This window comes from Schistocerca nitens, chromosome 9 (assembly GCF_023898315.1).
Source record: "Schistocerca nitens isolate TAMUIC-IGC-003100 chromosome 9, iqSchNite1.1, whole genome shotgun sequence".
Lineage (NCBI taxonomy): Eukaryota > Metazoa > Arthropoda > Insecta > Orthoptera > Acrididae > Schistocerca > Schistocerca nitens.
In genome coordinates, this window is record NC_064622.1 from 67,928,094 (window position 1) to 67,946,690 (window position 18,597).

An 18,597-nucleotide genomic window follows, 5' to 3' on the forward strand; every position below is an offset into this window, starting at 1 on the left:
CTTGTGCCTTACGTAACTCAAGTGAAGGAGTTTCCAGAAGGTCTAAGACGCTGTGTTGAATTTCTGGTCATATCACCTGTCTTGTGATGAGAAGAGAACAGGATGTGCACATTTCTGTTAACTAAAGGCTTCATTTTCCAGAGAAAAAGCATGTTTCACTCCAAACATTCCTCAAAAAATAATGGAGGTGTTTAGAATGTTGTCCCTCTAATCTTCTTTAGCAGTGTAGCTCCGCCACAGGGAAAAAAATAGTTGCGTCTCTTGTTTAACTCACAGTATGCCCTCTGTACTGGTATCTCTGGTAGATGTTGGTCACCTACTGAACAGCGGCCCATTGTAGCTGTTCTTTGTCACATTGGAAACATCAGGCATGTATTCACCTGTGTTTTGCCTTGTCATTTCACTTGGAGAGCCGGCACATAGCAGGCTCACAGGCCAACGAGTCGGCATCGCATTGGCGGACCCTATCTGCTCCCAGTCATGTGGCAGTTTTCACCATGCCAAAACAGAAGAGAACTGGTGGCAGGTAGAGGTTGGGGCTAACAGCTAACGGTACATTGGTGGAGTGGACACACCTGGACCCTGCACCCGAATGCTATGAAATTGTCCTCCACAAAGGCGATGAGTCAGCGTAGACCAGCTCAGCTCGGGGCTTGGCCAACTGGTCAGCTTCTGAATGGATGGTCTTAAGTCGCCATAAATAGTTGTCGCTCGCCCCAACCAGCTGAGGTCCCCCAGTCACCTGGACTCAGATCCTCCAATGTGTGGCCGGCCTCAGTGTGGGGGTTCAAATGGCTCTGAGCACTATGGGACTTAACTTCTGAGGTCATCAGACCCCCAGAACTTGGAACTACTTAAACCTAACTAACCTAAGGACATCACACACATCCATGATCGAAGCAGGATTCGAACCTGCGACCGTAGAGTTCGCACGGTTCCAGACTGTAGCGCCTATAACCGCTCGGCCACCTCGGCCGGCCAGGGTAGGGGGCCAGCTGTATTGTCAGCTGTAGCAATGCTTTCATCGCCATCCCACAGCGCCGTTCTCGTGTCTTGCTGTACCTCAGCTGCACTCGTGATCTACCTGAAACATTTTTAACACCACACCAAAGCTTTTCTAATACGGTGGTCATGTACTTATGAAATTAAAACTGTACCAAATGCAACACAAAAGAAAAGAAATCACTTAACTTTATCTCCATTATTGGCGTTCAGTTGGAAGAGGGGAGCGGGTAGGGAAGTAAAGAGTAGACGCTGCAGTTTCCATAATAGCGGATTGGTGTCTTAGCTTGTTGACCATGTGGCACGTGATGATTTGGGAGGGTCGTAAAATTTAAAAGGCCTGTTGGAGTACAAACAGGGAACACAGTGGATGATGTGGAGAAGTCTCACCAGATATGTCACGTAGATGGATCGTATGCTGAACGTTTTCGCAAAGGGGTGAGGTGATATTACACAGCAAAAGTGGGAGGAATGTTTAAATGGTAACACATAGGGATATTGAGAAAATTTCTCAACTTGACATTGAAGGACTACATATACATGATTATTCCACATAGGCCCCTTTGAGGTATACAAACTTTCCCAGTGAATATGTCCCACTTTCTCGAAACCTGGCAGAAAATCCAAAGAGATTCTGGTCATATGTGAAGTATGTTAGCGTGATAGCAATGGAGATACTATCGAAGACAATACTGCCAAAGCAGAGTTACTAAACACAGCCTTCCGAAATGCCTTCACAAAAGAAGACGAAGTAAATATTCAAAATTCGAATCGAGAACAGCTGCCAACATGAGTAACGTAGAAGTAAATATCCTTAGAGTACTGAAGCAACTTAAATCAATTAATAAAAGCAAGTCTTCTGGTCCAGACTGTATACCAATTAGATTCCTTTCGGAGTACGCTGATGCATTAGCTCCATATTTAACAATTATATACAGCCGTTCGCTCGACGAAAGATCCGTACCCAAAGACTGGAAAGTTGCACAGATCACACCAATATTCAAGAAAGGTAGTAGGAGCAATCCACTAAATTACAGGCCCATATCGTTAACGTCGATATGCAGCAGGATTTTGGAACATATATTGTGTTCGAACATTATGAATTACCTCGAAGGAAACGGTCTATTGACACACAGTCAACATGGGTTCAGAAAACATCGTTCCTGTGAAACACAACTAGCTCTTTATTCACATGAAGTGATGAGTGCTATTGACAAGGGATTTCAGATCGATTCCGTATTTCTGGATTTCCGGAACGCTTTTCACACTGTGCCACACAAGCGGCTCGTAGTGAAATTGCGTGCTTATGGACTATCGTCGCAGTTATGTGACTGGATTTGTGATTTCCTGTCAGAGAGGTCACAGTTCGTTGTAACTGACGGAAAGTCATCGAGTAAAACAGAAGTGATTTCTGGCGTACCCCAAGGTAGTGTTATAGGCTGTTCCTTATCTATATAAAAGATTTGGATCTAAGCAGCCGTCTTCGGTTGTTTGCAGATGAGACTGTCGTTTATCGACTAATAAAGTCATCAGAATATCAAAACAAACTGCAAAACGATTTAGAAAAGATATCTGAACGGTGAGAAAAGTGGCAGTTGAGCATAAATAACGAAAAGTGTGCGGTCATCCACATGAGTGCTAAAAGGAACTCGTCAAACTTCGGTTACACGATAAATCAGTCTAATCTAAAAGCCGTAAATTAAACTAAATACCAAGGTATTTCAATTACGAACAACTTAAATTTGAAGAAACACATAGAAAATGTTGTGGGGAAGGCTACCCAAAGACTGTATTTTATTGGCAGGACACTTAGAAAATGTAACAGATCTACTAAGGAGACTGCCTACATTACACTTGTCCGTTCTCTTTTAGAATACTGCTGCACGGTGGGGGATCCTTACCAGATAGGACTGTGGGAGTTCATCGAAAAGTTCAAAGAACGGCAGCACGTTTTGTATTATCGCGAAATATGGGAGAGAGTGTCACAGAAATGATACAGGATTTGGGCTGAATATCATTAAAAGAAAGGCGTTTTTCCTTGCTACGAAATCTTCTCTCGAAATTCCAGTCACCAACTTTCTGGGCGGTGCTGGTGGCCGAGCGGTTCTAGGCGCTTCAGTCTGGAACCACGCGACCGCTACGATCGCAGGTTCGAATCCTGCCTCGGGCACAGATGTGTGTGATGTCCTTAGGTTAGTTAGGTTTAAGTAGTTCTAAGTTCTAGGGGACTGATGACCACAGATGTTAAGTCCCATAGTGCTCAGAGCCAACTTTCTCCTCCGAATGCGAAAATATTTTGTTGACACCGACCTACGTAGGGAGGAACGATCACCACGATAAAATAAGGGAATTTAGAGCTCGTATGGAAAGATATGTGTTCATTCTTTCCGCGCACTATACGAGATTGGAGTAACAGAGAATTGTGAAGGTGGTTTGATGAACCCTCTGTCAGGCACTTAAATTTGATTTGCAGAGTATCCATGTAGATGTAGATGTAATATTCTCCACGAACCACAAATTAGCCATCTAGTGCAGCCACATCTTCTCTTTGGAGTGTGAGTTTTCAGGTCACAAATTTCTAAAGACTTAGGGGTAAATGAAGTCAGATGGCGCTAGCAGTAGCAAATGGAGCAGATTTCCACACAATTTTCTGATATCCTCAGTTTCCATACTGATAAACTGCCTTTGTGGGTAGGTAGTCTGCGCTATTGAATTTTTTTATCTTTTGCAGTTTACAATTCGTGTCGCTTGTCACTGAATCTGTCTAAAATGCTTGTGTAGTACATGTCAGTTTTTATTTTATCCGTTGTGAACTAATCAGTTAGCAGAATTTCTGTCGCATTTCTAAAACTCTACGCAAAACTATTCTGAATGATGAAGTAGGTACTGATGTCAGGATACCTGTGGTTATCATTCCTATTTCCTTCCTGAATTGAAGTGAAGCATTCTGTGCTGGCGTAAGATGTCACCAGCACACCGGTCCGCAAAGAGGTTGTAAGAAGGTCGATAACAGGCAGTGAGTCAAGCACATCTAACAGGAGAGATGCCAAAAACAAACTCGCAAGCAATACGCCGCCAATGCCGTCTCGACTGCCCAGATTTAGATCGCCGCCGCCGCGTACTGGAGTGCCCGGTCCATCACACAGTCAACTGCTGTCGGAGTTGCAGTCACAGTCAGTCAGTTACAGTCCTACCGACCAGAGTAGTGTAGACAGCAGAACTCGTACAGGCTAATGTGGACTACACTACTGGCCATTAAAATTGCTACACCACAAAGATGACTTGCTACAGACGCGAAATTTATCCGATAGGAAGAAGATGCTGTGATATGCAAATGATTAGCTTTTCAGAGCATTCACACAAGGTTGGCGCCGGTGGCGACACCTACAACGTGCTGACATGACGAGAGTTTCCAATCGATTTCTCATACACAAACAGCAGTTGACCGGCGTTGCCCGATGAAACGTTGTTGTGATGCCTCGTGTAAGGAGGAGAAATGCGTACCATCACGTTTCCGACTTTGATAAAGGTCGGATCGTAGCCTATCGCGATTGCGGTTTATCCTATCGCGACATTGCTGCTCGCGTTGGTCGAGATCCAATGACTGTTAGCAGAATACGGAATCGGTGGGTTCCGGAGGGTAATACGGAACGCCGTGCTGGATCTCAACGGCCTCGTATCACTAGCAGTCGAGATGACAGGCATCTTATCCGCATGGTTGTAACGGATCGTGCAGCCACGTCTCGATCCCTGAGTCAACAGATGGGGACGTTTGCAAGACAACAACCATCTGTACTAACAGTTCGACGACGTTTTCAGCAGCACAGACTATCAGCTCGGAGACCATGGCTGCGGTTACCCTGGACACTGCATCACAGACAGGAGCGGCTGCGATGGTGTACTCAACGACGAATCTGGGTGCACGAATGGCAAAACGTCATTCTTTTCGGATGAATCCAGGTTCTGTTTACAGCATCATGATGGTCGCATCCGTGTTTCGCGACATCGCGGTGAACGCACATTGGAAGCGTGTATACGTTATCGCCATACTGGCGTATCACCTGGCGTGATGGTATGGGGTGTCATTGGTTACACGTCTCGGTCACCTCTCGTTCGCATTGACGGCACTTTGAACAGTGGACGTTACATTTCAGATGTGTTACGACCCGTGGCTCTCCCTTCATTCGATCCCTGCGAAACCCTACATTTCAGCAGGATAATGCACGACCGCATGTTGCAGGTCCTGTACGGGCCTTTCTGGATACAGAAAATGTTCGACTTTGCCCTGGCCAGCACATTCTCCTGATCTCCGACTAATTGAAAACGTCTGGTCAATGGTGGCCGAGCAACTGGCTCGTCACAATACGCCAGTCACTACTCTTGATGAACTGCGGTATTGTGTTGAAGCTGCATGGGCAACTGTACCTGTACACCCTCTGTGACTCAGTTCCCAGGCGTATCAAGGCCGTTATTACGGTCGGAGGTGGTTTTCATGGGTACTGATTTCTCAGGATCTATGCACTCAAATTGCGTGAAAATGTTATCACATGTCAGTTCTAGTATAATATATTTGTCCAATTAATACCCGTTTATCATCTGCGTTTCTTCTTGGTGCAGCAATTTTAATGGCCAGTAGTGTATTATGAAAGAGCCTGTACTCCAACAACTTGCTTGAAGGTAAGTAGCTTCTTGTTCTTATGAATGAAGAACCCAGTTGATACATATGCGCAGTTTTGTTGTAGAAAGAGGATACAACCACCAAACAACATCCTCTCCCTGGCTTCCCCTTGTACAAGACTCTGCAATGTCAATGACACACAAAGGTAAGAAATCAGCGCTCAGATTCAGCTGCCTTTTATTTTATTTTTTTTGTTTATGGTCGAAACGTTGTGGTTTTATATTTGTATTTGGCAAGCATTCAACATAGTACAAATATTTTGCATAGTTAATTATTCATATACAACCTGTGTTTTCGTGTCTTTTAACACTCCTATGGTATTTCACATCTATTTAATGACTGAATGTCTAGTAAGATATTTTGATATTTCTCCAAGATAAACATAACTGATTAGTACTCTAGAGCCAATGATTAAGTTTAGAATGAAGAAACAGACTCAGCCTAAACTATCAGTTTTCGATGACTTTCCATCATCAATTAACCGTCAAAAACAAAGGAAGGACCATGTATGGCGGCTCGGTATTCCTGTTAATCTGTTTGAAAGAAACACGCTTTAAAAGGCCATATAATGAAAAATGTTCTGACAACGTAACTGGTGCTTGGCTTACGTTGTGTAGCATGTACCAACATAATGTAAACAAAATTTTATTTATTTACACGCTGCCTTTGTGTCAGCCAGGGAAATTTTGTCCTGCCCTTTTATATCTGTTGTTTATTCATATCCTCATTCATATTCATATCCTTATTCATATCCTTACGCTTCATTTAGAACGTGTGTTGAAGGAGAACTGATGAGCACGGTGCGTGCAGTACATGTTTTCCCAAGTTGTTCCTTGTTTTTCTTTAATATTTAGGTTGGAACTTAAATAGTGGCAACACTGCTGTGGGGCCACTACGCAATGGAACCTACTATTGTCGGTGACAGCACACGTTGTTGACATACCTACCTTTCCTCCGAGAAATGGACTTGCCCGTCCCACGTCACCGGGGTGCGCACAGTCGAGGGAAGCAGTCACTTGTGAGCGAGCGGTGTAACGTAACGGTGTCACTATTCGAAACAGGAACAACGGAGCTGGATCAAGTCTGAACGTGCCAGAGGTCGTACAGAATGACAGTGTCGTCAAGGTCAGCGACAGGCGTGCGGGGAATCGGCATTGCCGTACAGAACAGTGGCACGTTGGGTAAAAGCCTTCAACGAAGGTCGGCAAACTGTGGCAGACATGCATCGGGCAGGTCGTCCTAGCGTCCCTGAAGAAGTGCATGCTGTTACCGCGTCAGTGGACAGTGATCGACGCCATACGATTCGTGAGCTCGCCCACCAAACCGGATTAGCGCATTCGGCTGTGCTTCGCATCCTGAAGGAACGCCAGGGCATGCGAGAAATTGCATCACAATGGCTTCCGCATGACTTGACGGAAATGCTGAAATGGATGCGTTACGACGCTGCTCAGGCGCACTTGGAGCGCTATGAGCACGAAGGAGAGGCTTTCTTACGCCATATTGTAACACTGGATGAGACATGGACTACATCGTACGAGCCAAAACTGAAACGCCAATCCAACGAATGGCGTCATTAAGGGTCACCGCGACAGTCGAAAGTTCGTCAGAGCCCCAGGATGGTAAAAGTTATCGTGATTCTCGTGCACGACTGTGATGGTGTTATCCTAACGCATTACATTCCTCCACGGTAGACCGTCAATGCACAGTATTACTGTTCGTTTTTGGAGCACCACCTGCGACCAGCTTTGCTGCGCAGCCCACCCGTCATTTTGCACGGCAATGCGCGGGCGCATACAGCGCAAGCTGTGGCTGCTCTGTTCGGTCGATGGGACTGGGAAGTACTGTACCATCCACCATACTCCCCTGACTTAAGTCCTTGTGACTTTGATTTGATTCCGAAGATGAAGTAACTACTTCGTGGCATTCGCTTCAGAACTGTTCCAGAGATTCGATAGGCAGTAGACTGCTCCATTCACGCCATTAACAGAACAGGCTCTGCTAACGGTATATTACGCCTTCCACATCGCTGACAACGGGTTCTACACAACGCTGGTGACTACTTTGAAGGACAGTAACAGGTGCAAACATGTAACTCTTCTGCATCGGTTGTGAATAAATAGTTGTCACTATTTAAGTTCCAACCCTCGTATTTAAGTGTACCAGACAAAGAATCAGAATTACAATGCGTTGAACAATGCACATAAATTTTATAATAAATTGCTTTAATTCAGTTTTCAGTTTTTTCATTACTCGCATCAAAGAGATTTACAAAAATTATAACATTTATGTGTTAAAAATTACATTATTTTCTTATTTTAATTATTGTGCTATGACTGAATATAGCTACGTATACAGTACTCCATGTGATTCATAAAAATGCAATTAGTCGATGTAGGTGTGACGTACGAGGTTCCCATTTTGTAACAAGATTCTCCTATGAAAAATATCGGAGGAATGTCTCCAAAACTCTCTACCATCATCAACATTCTGGAGAGTAGACCCACAGCAAAGGGTTTTCATTCCTTCAAGACAACCTGTTTATAGTAGTTGCCTGATCAAATATAGTTTACAATTTACAAAATTTACATGAGTCTCGCAGAGAGATAAACATACACAGAAACTTAATTTTAAGCAGTCACATATATACAGAATATAAACCTAGTAGTACTTCACGAGTAAATCAAGTTACCAACACAAAGTTTACGGCATGTGATGGTGCACAAAGGAACGAGTATTTTGTTGTGTCGTTAATACTCTTACTATCTGGTTTAAGAACAGACTTACGTACTCTTAACGGCATTCGAGAGCAATTGGAAAATGATACAGTGCAATGAAACGGTCTACAGGAAAAAAATTGGAGTTACGTTCAACTTATAATTTTAGACTGTCAGTCTAGTGTAATCTCAGCCCTATAATGTAATGTTTACATAGCAGTGGCAGTGTAACAGAGCTATTCTAGCAACGATTACTAATACTGCGGGATTCCCGCACTATTTACGACATCTTATACATTAAAGAAAGAAGCAAATGAGTACACGACTTACACATACGCATGCACAGCAGAATCAAGTATATTTAAAGATTATACAGATATACTGAAATTATGCTAATGTGGCATGGTTCCTACAGACATTTACCTGTTTCATGAGATATGTGTAACAGGCACAAATAATGTCCTGTGTTGGAAACATTGCCATGACAATAACTTATATAGTTGCAAACGAAGCAGCACCTGTGACTTGCATAACAGTACGTAACTTAGTTCCTGGCTCCCGTGTGACGCATTTCTGGACGTTCCTCGCACTTCTTTGCTACTCCTCCCAGTACAAACCTCTAAATAAGTCATAAATAGAGCGAGCTGAAAAATAAAAAGTAATGCACGACGTGTGAGCTGTCACGGTGGCGGTCCATTTCTGCAAGTGCTGCACGTGGAACACTGGCTACACACGACGTGTCACTGCGCCGGCAGCCGTTGGAAGCTGAGCACCAGCGACCCTTCTGGTCTTCGGATGAAGTTCCTGGGGTCCAGAGGCAGCGGGACTGGCGTGTACGCCGTGGGGCCGACGACGAAGTTGCTGAGGATGTGCGCCAGGCCGAGACGCACCTGCATCTGACCCGCCCTCATTCCTACAAGAAAAAAGGTGTGCTTCTAAGACTATGGAGAAATTTACGGTTGGCGCATAAGTGCATAGTGATTTTCCACAATTTTAATAGACATAACAGACGCACATCAGCAACATATTCTCATTCACTGTTTACAACAGTTTGCCACCGCTGGGGTAATTTTCGATTCCCACGACTATAGAAATCACGACTACACTGACATGAACCATTGTGTATTAATGCATTGAAATGATTTTCATCAAACGCCGAAGATCCCTCTGATCATGGAGAGTCTGTAATGTCAAAACGGTTCTACTTAAAAGGAGAAATCCATTTTCTGTCAGTGCTGTGTCCCCACAAGAATATGTCGGAAATGGGGGATAATGCGATTGGACAGGGCGTAAAAAGAAAATGATTTTCTCCTTTTAAGGAGGATCATTTGACGTTAGCGACTCAATATTGAAGAAGACTTTCGCGGTTTGATGAAGATCGTTTAAACGCAATAATCTACAATGTTCCAAATCGGCGTGCTCGAGATATGGCGAATGTGATGAACTCTCTCCACCTGGCACTCCATTTTCTAGCACCTACAGCTCCACTCACTATCTTCAAGTGATAAAATGGCAATCTGTAAGCTGAAATAGTAACAGTCAACTACAAACTGACAATCGGTAAATGAATCTGTACCAACGTCCAAAAGAAAAACCCTATCAACTTATCCAACAAACCTAATATAAGATAATAACGTAAGATAGATGGTGACTTTGCCGGAAAGGAACAAAGTGTATGAAACGATCCTTTAGAGGAAAAGGAGCGAGAAAGGTCATACGGCACACCTACTTGAAGGTACAGATAACAGATCTTTGACAGCGTATGTTTTAGTGATTCAAATGCCCTTGAGAACATGCTAGGTAAGGGGAATTTTCTGCGTCTACCAGTGTTTTAGCTCCATACTCAAGAGCGCAGTCAGCTGGAGTACCGTACTATAGCAGCCACATAGTCCTTTGTACCTTCACCGGCACGTCTTCCAGCAGGGGAGGCAGTGTCATCTACATCTACATCTACACTCCGCAAGCCATCTGACGGTGTGCGGTGGAGGGTACATTGAGTACCTCTATCAGTTCTCCCTTCTATTCTAGTCTCGTATTGTTAGTGGAAAGAAGGATTGCCGGTACGCCTCTGTGTGGGCTCTGATGTCTCTGATTTTATCCTCATGGTCTCTTCGCGAGATATACGTAGGAGGGAGCAATATACTGCTTGACTCCTCAGTGAAGGTATGTTCTCGAAACTTCAACAAAAGCTCGTACCGAGCTACTGAGCGTCTCTCCTGCAGAGTCTTCCACTGGAGTTTATCTATCATCTGCGTAACGCTTTCGCGATTACAAAATGATTCTGTAACGAAGCGCGCTGCTCTCCGTTAGATCTTCTCTATCTCTTCTATCAACCCTATCTAGTACGGATCCCACACTGCTGAGCAGAACTCAAGCAGTGGGCGAACAAGCGTACAGTAACCTACTTCCTTTGTTTTCGGACTGCATTTCCTTAGGATTCTTGCAATGAATCTCAGTCTGGCATCTGCTTTACCGACGATCAACTTTATATGATCATTCCATTTTAAATCACTCCTAATGCGTACTCCCAGATAATTTATGGAATTAACTGCTTCCAGTTGCTGACCTGCTATATTTTAGCTAAATGATATGGGATATTTCTTTCTATGTATTCGCAGCACATTACATTGAGATTCAATTGCTATTCCCTGCACCATGCGCCAATTCGCTGCAGATCCTCCTGCATTTCAGTACAATTTTCCATTGTTACAACCTCTCGATATACTACAGCATCATCCGCAAAAAGCCTCAGAAAATTTCCGATGTCATCCACAAGGTAATTTATGTATATTGTGAATAGCAACGGTCCTACGACACTCCCCTGCGGCACACCTGAAATCACTCTCACTTCGGAAGACTTCTCTCCATTGAGAATGACATGCTGCGTTCTGTTATCTAACAACTCTTCAATCCAATCACAGAACTGGTCTGATAGTCCATATGCTCTTACTTTGTTCATTAAACGACAGTGGGGAACTGTATCGAACGCCTTGCGGAAGTCAGGAAACACGGCACCTACCTGGGAACCCGTGTCTATGGCCCTCTGAGTTTCGTGGACGAATAGCGCGAGCTGGGTTTCACCCGATCGTCTTTTTCGAAACCCATGCTGATTCCTACAGAGTAGATTTCTAGTCTCCAGAAAAGTCATTATACCCGAACATAATACGTGTTCCAAAATTCTACAACTGATCGACGTTAGAGATATAGGTCTATAGTTGTGCACATCTGTAGGAAGTGCAGACATGCCTCGTCTGTGAGGCGTTGTGGGAGGATAACTGGTCCCACGAGAGAGAGGGGGGGGGGGAATGTCATTGCACGGGGCGTGGAAAGAAAATGATTTTCTCGTTTTAAGGAGGATAATTTGACGTTAGTGAGTCTATATCCAAGAAGACCTTCGCGGTTTGATGAAGATCGTTTAAACGCATTAATCCACAATGATCCACATCGGCATGCCCGAGATCTGGCGAATGTGATGAACTGGGAACATTCTACCATCGTGCGACAGTTGCGTGCATTGGGGAAGGTTCGAAAGTCTGGTGTATGGGCACTGCATTCTGTAAGCGAAAATCACAGAAATCAGCGGGAGGCTATATGAGAATCTCTGCTTGCTCGTCATGAATTGGCTCTGTGAACAACACAGACAATTCCTATCCCGTATCGTTACCGGTGACTAGAAATGGTGGCTTTATGCTAACGGAAGGAAAGGAATGATTGTGCTCCCCCCCCCCCCCCCCCCCAAAAAAAAAGCAACTCTCTGTACAAAGACCTGCGCACATCCACAAAAGATAATGTATGCATCTGGTAGGACAGCGACGGTGTGGTGTTCTACGAACTGGTTCCGCCCAAGGTGTAACTAAGTGGCCGAGCGGTTCTAGGCGCTACAATCTGGAACCGCGCGACCGCTACGGTCGTAGGTTCAAATCCTGCCTCGGGCATGGGTGTGTGTGATGTCCTTAGGTTAACTAGGCTTAAGTAGTTCTAAGTTCTAGGGGACTGATGACCACAGCAGTTAAGTCCCACAGTGCTCAGAGCCATTTTTTGAAACAGCATTGTAATAGACCGACAGAAAACCGTATAGAGCATTTGGGTTGGGAAGTCGTTTCCCACGCGCCCGTTAGTCAAATGGTTGAAATGGCTCTGAGCACTATGGGACTTAACATCAGAGGTCATCAGTCCCCTAGAACTTAGAACTACTTAAACCTATCTAACCTAAGGACATCACACACATCCATGCCCGTGGCAGGATTCGAACCTGCGACCGTAGCGGTCTCGCGGTTTCAGACTGAAGCGCCTAGAACCGCTCTGCCACACCGTATGGCGCCCCTTAGTCACTTCATCTGATACGTATCTGTCGTGTTTATTAAACTTAGGGAAAAACGGTACGAACATATGAACAAAACTAGAGTAATGAAGCATAAAAATGATACAGCATAGCAACAGAGTGGAGAAAGATAAACTAGTGAAACAAGTAGTCAGTACAACAGGAAAGAGAGATGTAGGACGACTGAGGACTGAATGGCTCTGCTGGCCGCTGTGGCCGAGCGGTTCTAGGCGATTCAGTCCGGAACCGCGCTGCTGCTACGGTCGCAGGTTCGAACCCTGCCTCGGGCATGAATGTGTGTGATGTCCTTATGTTAGTTAGGTTTAAGTAGTTCTAAGTCTAGGGGACTGTCGGCCGCAGATGTTAAGTCCCATACTGTTCAGAGCCATTTGAACTGAATGGGCCGGCCGCGGTGGTCTCGCGGTTCTAGGCGCGCAGTCCGGAACCGTGCGACTGCTACGGTCGCAGGTTCGAATCCTGCCTCGGGCATGGATGTGTGTGATGTCCTTAGGTTACTTAGGTTTAAGTAGTTCTAAGTTCTAGGGGACTGATAACCACAGCAGTTGAGTCCCATAGTGCTCAGAGCCAATAGCCAACTGAATGGCTCTAGTGAAGACGGAACAGGCTGTAAGCAGCAGAAGAAGTAGATTATGACGACCTTCTATGTCTGTTTCATCGTGTGACGTCCTTAATGAAGTATGCTGCACCCGGTAACTTAGTGATCTGGTGATGAATCCACTTAATGACCCAAGAAAGTTTCCAGAAATAACTCATATAATGCACGTAACTTGTTATGCGAGTGACGGAAGTACAGTACTTACCGATGCACTGCCTGGGCCCGTCGCCAAAGGGCATGTAGGTGTAGTTGGGCCGCCCCTTGGAGTTCTCCTCGCTGAACCTGTCGGGCAGGAAGCGGTGCGGCTGCTGCCAGTACCTGGGGTCGTAGTGCAGGCCCAGCACCGAGACCACCACCCCAGTGTCCTTGGGCAGCACCACGGACGTGCCGGGGATCTGGTAGTCACGCGTCGAGCGCCGGTCCAGGAAGTTGACCACGGGGTACATGCGGAGGGCCTCTGCGAGCAGCACACGTAAGGGAGTCCGTCAGCAGAGCTGTCGTACTATTCTGTCCAATCCTTCGCCATTTTTGTAGATCTGTTCACATGTAATTTAACAGACACAGTGTGCTTCAACATATAATTGCTTCAAATTATCTTCCTCTTTTCGTATCAGTTATTTCACTTTTAGGGTACCTTGTCAAGTCCTCTAGTGAGATTAAAGTTTTCGCTTCGAGTTTCCTTTTTTCGAAATTATCACCAACATTACTAACATTTGTCGGAAGTCACAATCAGCTCTCATTCGTAGTGATGTAACAAATTTTTGTGGAGTATAGCTAAAAGCAACTAATACCATCTAACTCGGTACGAAAGCACTGCATGACTTAATTTTTGACACTTTCTTTAAAAAAGGAGCAGTTAGGGTAGCCCAGTCGAAGGAAAAACTTGTTGCATCGTAAAAATTATGTTATATTATTATTATTATTATTAGACTTTCCTTTCTCAGACATTATGTCTGGTTAAAAATGGAAAGTGACGCAGACCTTGATCAAGCGTGACTTTCTTTTAACTGCACGGTATATGTTACATTGCATTTAGGAACTTTCGGGTAATTGAACATGTATCAATAATTACAGATTTCTATAGTTGTATATATACGTTTGGATGTAGCTGTATTGCGTTGATGTACTGGTGGATATTGTGTGGTATGAGTCCTGTAGTTGATAGTATAATTGGTATAATGTCAACTTTATCCTGATGCCACATGTCCTTGACTTCCTCAGCCAGTTGGATGTATTTTTCAATTTTTTCTCCTGTTATCTTCTGTATGTTTGTTGTATTGGGTATGGATATTTCGATTAGTTGTGTTAATTTCTTCTTTTTATTGGTGAGTATGATGTCAGGAGGTGTTATGTGGCGTTTTTTTATCTATTGTAATGGTTCTGTTCCAGGATAATTTGTATTCATCATTCTCCAATACATTTTGTGGTGCATACTTGTATGTGGGAATGTGTTGTTTTATTAGTTTATATTGTATGGCAAGTTGTTGTATTATTTTTGCTACGTTGTCATGTCTTCTGGTGTATTCTGTATTTACTAGTATTGTACATCTGCTTGTGATGTGATCTACTGTTTCTATTTGTTGTTTGCAAAGTCTCCATTTATCTGTTGTGCTATTGGGATCTTTAATAATATGCTTGCTGTAATATCTGGTGTTTATTGTTTGATCCTGTATTGCAATCATGAAACCTAATTATTATTATTATTATTATTGGTATAAATATTATTATTATTCACGTTTGGGTGCTACTGGACAACAGGAACATTACCGAGGGGTTTCCTTTTAGCTTTCCTCCTCTCCTATATTACTGTCATTATCTCAGAATGTAATCTTTTACGCTCGCCAGACCAAGCTTTCCGCTCGTCTTACGTCCTACTGCCAGGCCAACGACCCAAACGTTGAATTTATTCTTGAATTTTTTTCTATCACCAAAACTTTATTGTTACAATTTTAGCTTTACTGCAGCTTTCATAGAATTCCACAACCTATCTAGTTAATCTTGTTGGTTCCATTCTTTTAATATGCCCCTGCAATTTTAGCCTTTCTTTATATCGAAATTAATGTTGGTATGCTTTTCAATTTTTTTATTTAGTCTTGACATGTATGTTCTCTTTTCAGTACAATTTGCACCCAAAATTTCCTTGATTAATTTTCTTTCTCTTTTATCGTTTTCTTCAATGTTTTCTGTTTAAAACTAGTATTTCAGTCCCATAAAGACACTCTCATTTGATGACTCAGTTTGGCGTATTTTGCGATACATTTTTTGTTATAGATGTCTTTCGTAACCCTGAAAGTTGTTTACACTAAGTGATCACAAATTTCCTAACCAATCTTTTCCACGTTTCTTTCCAGACTGGTTTCGTCTAAATATTTGAAATGAGAAATTCTCTCGATTTTTACGTATTTAGTTTTTATATTTATGGTTCCCAGGCAGCTGCATTTACTTTTTTCAGTTGATATTTGGAGTCCTACTATCCGTGCTGTTTATTTCAGAATTTCTGATGTTTTTGCACTATTTGCACTGTCATAGAATCACCAGACAGTCTGCAAAAGCTAAGCGTCCTAATACCAGGTCTTTTATTTTGGTTTGTTCGTCAATTTTAAACTTTTATTTTAGGTTTCGGCACTGTTAGATTACTTTTTCTAACACACCGTTGAAATGTAGTGGTAGAGTCCATCACCTACTCTCACTCCTGTTGAACTTTCAAAATTTTCCGAAATTTCTCTCCTGAATTCTAACTTAGTGTTTGAATCATTTAGTGTTTCACTAACAACTGCAACGGTTTTCAGGTCAAGACCTTCTTTCTCAGAATTTGGGAGAGAGAGTTACAGGCTATTGTTCCTTCCCAGATTTTACAAAACTTTTGACTCGATCTACTTTCTTATTATAAATATGTTGATGCCAGAGAATTAGTTTCAGAACTAAAGGTTATTCTAGGCAAAACCTATTTGGTATGAAACCTGCTCGATATTCGCCAATTTTGCAGCCAGGTAGCAGCTATACTCGATCCTGGAGACGTTGACGCAGAATGTTGTACGTGACAGGGAGAATGTAAATCCTCCTATAAATCGTAACATTCATTCTGTCTTCCTTTTCATATAGCGACTATATCAAAGAGGTTCTTCATTCTTCTGGAATTTTCTCAGTTTGCCAAATTTCTTTTAAGGAATGCGGGTTATCTGGTTACAGAAGACATGCAACAGTTGTCTTCTGGGTTTTAGGGCAACTTGTGGTATACACCTTTCTGTGGGATGAGGGCAATTGAGAAGTTTCATAAATATATTTGTAAAGTTTCTGTAGTTTTCTTGGCTTGTCCGCTTTCCTTCTTGAAGCAGCGATCTTGGGATGGTATCCAGTTAGCTTTGTTCTAAACGTTTTTATAAACAGACCTGGTATTGTTTGTTTGGAGGTCTTCTTTCGTTTCACGGAGTTGACTACTCTCGTATGTCTTTTTTTTTGTCTATTTAACTCTGAAGCTTCTTTTCATCTATCCAGGAACATGCCATGTTCTGATTTGTTAGTTTTCCATGTTTTGAATTTCTCATGATACGATTTTACTGCCTGCTCACAATCCCCATTCCAACGAAGGATGCTTTCTTCGCCTTGTAAACGAATTTGTTTCTTTTTTTTTTTAGTTATTTTGAGTCACGGATTGTCCGTTGCGTGGAAAGATATAAACGGTTCAACTGTCTTTCAGAGCCTTGTTTAAATTTGCGGCAGCTGTCTGAGTCTTTATAGCCTCTGGTTATGGCTTCAGCATTAGATGACGAAATGCCAGGCACAGAAATGTGCCCTTAAAATGAAATTCATCAAGGACACTACGTACCCGTCACCAACATCATATGGTGGCATGTGAGGCGTAAAGGTAGATGTACCGCTTATTTGTAATTAAACTGACGTTGTTCTAAGGGCTGCAGTGGAGGCTGTGCATTGCATGGTGCTGAAACGACGTAGATACATTCATGCACTCGCGAAGTATGCTGAAAAAAATATAGTTCCACTTTCTACAAACTGGTGAAAATGTAGCGCTGGAAACGGAAAAATGTGGTGTGGGTGCAGGAAAAGGTGAGGAGGGGTCAAACACATGATAACGGTGGTTCTAGCACGTTTATTAGGGTGTGGTTATTAGTTGCTACATGTGTTCAATATGTTTTCCCGACTCAGCAACATACTGCATCCGTAACATGGCATGGTCGACAGTTGCTCACAGCATATCCAGTGTAATTACAACGATATGTCGTCGTATGCTATCCTTCAGATCAGGAAGAATCCGAATGCATCCCTGATAGAGACGATCTTTCAGGTATTCCAACAACCACTAGTCACGAGGATTTAGGTGGGGGGAATTGGGAAGCCACACGTTTTAAAATTGCCTAGAGATGATGCGGTCGTTACCAAAAGTTTCTCGAAGCCAATTTTTCACCTAGCAAGAGAAATGAGGTGTCATCCTATCTTGTATGAAAATAGTTGTGTGGACACAGTTGCGTTCATGCAAAGCTGGAATCACGTGTTGCACAAGGAGGTCCTTATAATGTGCAGATGTCACTGTACACCTAACAGGGACCTGAGATACCTTCTCCTCGAAGAAAAACGGACCCAAAGTGAAGGAGCTTAAGAAACCACACCACACAGTCACATAACTTTAGTGCACTGGATTCTCCCGCACAACATGTGGAGGAGAAGAACCTCATATGCGACCATACTGTGCATTCACGTTAGAGTTCAGAGTAAAATGTGCCTCGTCCGTCCAAAGAATTTTCCCCAGCCACGTGACATCCATTTCCATGAGTACCAAAAAACGAAAGGTGGAGTCTTTGTAGACTGTCTGGGGGCTGCATTTGGCGCACATTCTGAATCCTGTAGTGATATCGGTGTAAAATGCGTCGCAAAATTTTTCGAACAGCTGATTGCTGGAGAGACAATTTCCGTGATGCAGCTTGAGCACTGGCTGCAGAATCTGAGGCATCAACAACTTCATCAACATCTGTCATGGGAATGGGCCGCCTCTCTCTTCCTGCTGCACTACCTAATTCACTTGTTTCTTCAGATTTCTTGATCACATTCTTTGGCCCATTTATTGACATGGAGCCTCTTCGCAGCTGTCTCTGTCGGCGATATTCCAGAAATGTAGCGCTGCTATTGCCAGCTTTCTGATTAAACAACTTTACCAGAAGTGCAGTGTCTTTCTTCTCAACAGTCACTGCGTTTTATATAGTAAACCTCAACCTTCCGAACACTTTACACCAACAGTCACTCCACAAAAGGA

At 43.3% G+C, this 18,597-nt stretch overlaps 1 protein-coding gene across 1 annotated transcript in view; it reads right to left on the reverse strand.

Moving 5' to 3' along the window:
• LOC126204008 (cytochrome P450 6k1-like) overlaps positions 1 to 18,597 on the reverse strand; it is a 206,213-nt gene that overhangs the window by 175,837 nt on the left and 11,779 nt on the right. The gene's annotated exons all lie outside the window — the stretch shown is intronic.